This window comes from Nicotiana tomentosiformis, chromosome 12, assembly GCF_000390325.3.
Source record: "Nicotiana tomentosiformis chromosome 12, ASM39032v3, whole genome shotgun sequence".
Taxonomy (NCBI): Eukaryota; Viridiplantae; Streptophyta; class Magnoliopsida; order Solanales; family Solanaceae; genus Nicotiana; species Nicotiana tomentosiformis.
The window spans coordinates 116,475,873-116,480,113 of record NC_090823.1 but is presented as its reverse complement, the minus strand read 5'-3'; positions in this window follow the sequence as shown (position 1 = coordinate 116,480,113).

Genomic DNA, 4,241 nt, shown 5'->3' with positions numbered 1-4,241 from the left:
TCCGTATTTTTTCGCCAAAGAAAACCGACCAAAGTTGGTCGGTTTCGTAAAACAAAATTATAAAAAAAAATATTTTTGAAAAACCGACCAACTTTGGTCGGTTTTTTGGTTGGTGTTTTGACCGATCAAAGTTGGTCGGTCGACCTTGGTCGGTTTTGCCAAATTTTTAGTAGTGTTGGAACCTTCTATATACCTCTTGCCTAAATATGGCAAGCGGATCTCATCAACTTCGAACCAAAGCTGGTTCAGTTCCTTGACCTTTTTCCGTCTATGTTCGTGCTTGTTCTTTTATGGTATGAATCTCTATGAACCTCTGTGATTCTTACTTGTCCTAGAATTAGGGTTTTAGATCTCTTTTAGATCGAACCAAATCGGGTTCGATTCTTTGATTTTAAGCGCTATTTCCGTCTATGTTCTTTTATGGTATGGATCTCTATGTATTTCTGTGATTCCTACTCACCCTAAAATTAGGGTTTTAGATTCTTTTAAATCAAACCAAATCTGGTTTGATTCTTTGATTTTAAAAGGTATTTCTATCTATATTCATCTTATTCTATTCAGCATGTGATTTTTACCTTTTATTTATTTTAGATTTCTGCCGATTTGTGTACTTTACCTAAAATTAGGGTTTTTAAATTTTCTCTTTTCCTTACTGATTTCGATTGCTTTCCTTTCTAAGTGTTTGGCTGATGTTTTTCCGTATTTATGTGTTCGATTTCTCTACTATATAAACCTCTCCCCACCCCCCTTTGAAAAAGGGGAATCATTAAGAAATTACTAAAAATTGAAGTTGTGTACTCTTTGCTCTTTAACAATCTTGTTTTGCACTTTGATTCCTGGCCGGCTAAAAGCCAAGGCCATAAATTCTGGGTTCTTCCTCTTTCGTCGTTATTCATAACACTGCGGGCTTCCTTTCTTTATTATTTCATTTAACTGGTGAGTTACCAAACTTTTGTCATTTCATTCTGATTTACCTATCATTAACATGAGTTTTCACTTCTGAAGATTTTTTATTCCATATGCTACTTCAATTTTAGGCTTTGCTAATCTAAATGCCATTACGTTTGTAGTTTGAGACATGTTTAGACCTGAGTTGATTAATTTCTTTTAATTCTGCCTAGACTATGTGTTATTGATAGCCACCCCTCCACTTTTTAAGATTGCTACTGGAACATGATGTCCTATCTCCTTCTATGGATTAATTGATTAAGTATGAGTGTATTTATTAAGTAATAACAAGTTTGTTTCTAAATTGCTGCAATGCAGCCTGTTTTGATCCTGTTTTCATCATATCTTGACTTCTCCAGTAATTACCCTAACTAGTTCTCAACATGTTAGGTTCTATTGCCAATTAATATGATTCCTTCTTGTGATACTAGCCTTCTGCATTTAGCATAATCTGAAATCACTTTTTCTTCTTACTATAGGTCTGTCTTGCAACTTGTCTTGTTAATATGTGCATTATGTGATTGAACTCGTTTTCTGAAACATGGTTAAGTCTTTCTCAAGTCTAAGCATGTTTTGGTACCTATTGTTTTTACGTGCTCAATTTAATTCTTACCTTCAGTGTTGTCCCTTAACCTCATTCTATTCCTTTACTACTTGGTCTCTTTGAGTTCTTATTCTTTAGCCAGCTGAAAGCCAAGGCTACTTAGGTTTTGCCCTTTGACCTCCCTAGTGTGAGCACTACTCGGGGTCTAATTGAGATCCTTGTGAACTTTGACACACCAGGACTTGGTCCCTAGTTATGCTCTGAATCTCTCCCATTAACCTCCCTAGTGTGAGCACTACCTTGGGTTCTTGAAGCCCTTGGGAACTCTGACACACTAGGGTCTTGGTTCTATATGTTTTATACCTAGTGGGTGAATCAATTGATTTCTGACTGCCTTATGTCAATGAATATGTCATTGCTGGGCTACTGTGAACCATGGGAATGAAGGCATGGCTTGGCCGAGTGTATCTTTGGGCCTGCTGTAGGCCCCTTATAGTCATTTATTTCTGTAATTTTATTCCATACATTTTGGGTTTGCTTAAATGTGCTATTATGCTCAAACATGTTCAATTATTATGTGTCAGTAATCCTGACTATAGGTTCTCTCTTTGGTTCAAATGTGCTATGTTTTTACCTGTTAGAAACAATGCCTATAGTATATTGTTGATTAATATCTCAGTGTGTGCATAGGATTCTGTCTACACACTTCCTAATCTACAAATTTAGATGAAATGCCTATAGGATCTAAAATTAGTTCTAATTGTAACTATAGAAATCATGCCTATAGGATCTAAAATCAGTCTCAATTATGACAATAGAAATTCTGCCTATAGGGTCTAAAATCAGTCTTAATTATTGTCCTGCTCGTTTCTTTTAAGAGTTTTCAACACTGTGCTAATTATCATTATTAGAAATCATGCCTATAGGACTCGATTAAGCAATTCTGAACATATTCCTATGATTACCATTGTTAGTTACTGCGTGAATCACCTAGATATGCTACCTATAGGTTTTAATCTCTTCTACTTGTAATCAGTAGGCAACTATGTAGGCTTTAGAAATCGTATTAAGGGAAGTGGCTTTTAACACACGAATTGCCTGCTTATTAAAAATTCATAATCACATAGAGATCCTGCCTATAGGATTCTGCAACCTTAACTTGTTTAAAATATGCAACTGTCAGTGGTAATTAGTTTGCGTGCATTTGTGTCTAAATGCAGAGGCCAACTTGAGCCCTTATTTACTTATACATGAAAGTCCAAATTATTTTGTATGTCGCCTAGTGTTTCTCAATTTTGAGCAACCTAAGTTAAGTCTAGAACCACCCGAGATAGAGGTCCAAATGTCTCCTGGACCATAGGCACGGTACGTGTAGTGCACGCATAGGATACGATTTAGAAGAGTTGTCACGACATCGAAGCCCGATTTTGCGGAAAAAAACGGGGCGCGACAACATGGCGACTCTGCTGGGGATATATTTTAGGCTCTTACCATTGCGAACTTGGTCTATATGAATTAGTCTCTTCCGATAAGCGTGTCTTTATTATTTTGCTGTTACTTTAATATCCCTCTCCCATTTTTCCTTTTTATTGCTACAGGCACATCATCTTCCCTATTTCCCCCTTTTATATGAACTTACATGCAACTCTTCGCTTAATCTGGTTACAATATGCATTCCACTAGCTCCAACTTTTAAAATTTTGTTATATCATGACTTTCCTAATCCTGACCCCTTTATTGCTTAATTACAATTTGTTTTTTGTTTTTTTTTTATTATACGAACTAACTTCTTCCCTGTTTTTCTTTCTTTTCTGTCTTTACATTTAGTAAATACTGCATTTATCATTTTAATCATGCAAAATACTTGACAACGTGTTGTTTTATCTTTGCATAAAGTGTGCTCTACATAATTTTCCACTCGTGCGCAATTAATACCATAGCGGCACTTGATGAGTGTCTGCGCTCTTCCTATATTACCCTTTTTAAATTTGGAAAGGCTTATTTGCGGTTAAACTAGTCGATCAGCGGTGCAATCGACGGTTCTGTGCCTTTCCCTCTCAAGTTGTCCACTTGAGGGTACCGATCTAGACTGTTCTAGAAACCCTCACTCTGATATTAACTGTGCATGCATCATGTCTAAACCTAGTATGGGTTAGAATGCTATCCGCGTGATAACCCTCTAAGGCAAACCTTGTCCAAAGCCCATTGGGATTTCCATAATCCCAACGGGTACAATCATAATATGTGCATTATTTGGAGAAAAACGTGCCGATATGCTAATCATTAATGCGTAAATAGTCGAATCTGGAGGGGAAAAAGGCTAACTTTATCTCTTTTGCAGAAATGAGGCACGAAGTCCTCAGGTTCGGCATGGTTAGAAGTATCCCACCTTTGTTGCTAGATTGAAGGAAAAATCTCTCGCCAAACGACAAAAACCATGTGAAAAGTGTTCTCGGAAATTTACCTTCTTTGCTAGACATTCAGCCAAATAATGTACTGATTGAGGCCGCTTCTATGTTCTGGGATGAGAAGAGGGTTGATTTACATTTTGGTGACATAGAAATAACTCCCCTTCAAGAGGAAATAGGAGGCTTTGTTGGGCTTCCCTGGGACAGCCCTGTCTGTTGGTACCGAAAAATCACACTTCTTGAGGTTTTCTGAAAATGATGGGTTTTAGAAGGAATGATGAGTTAGTTTGCCTGAAGAAGTCTTACATACCATTCTACTTCCTTTAGGAGCGTTATGGGCA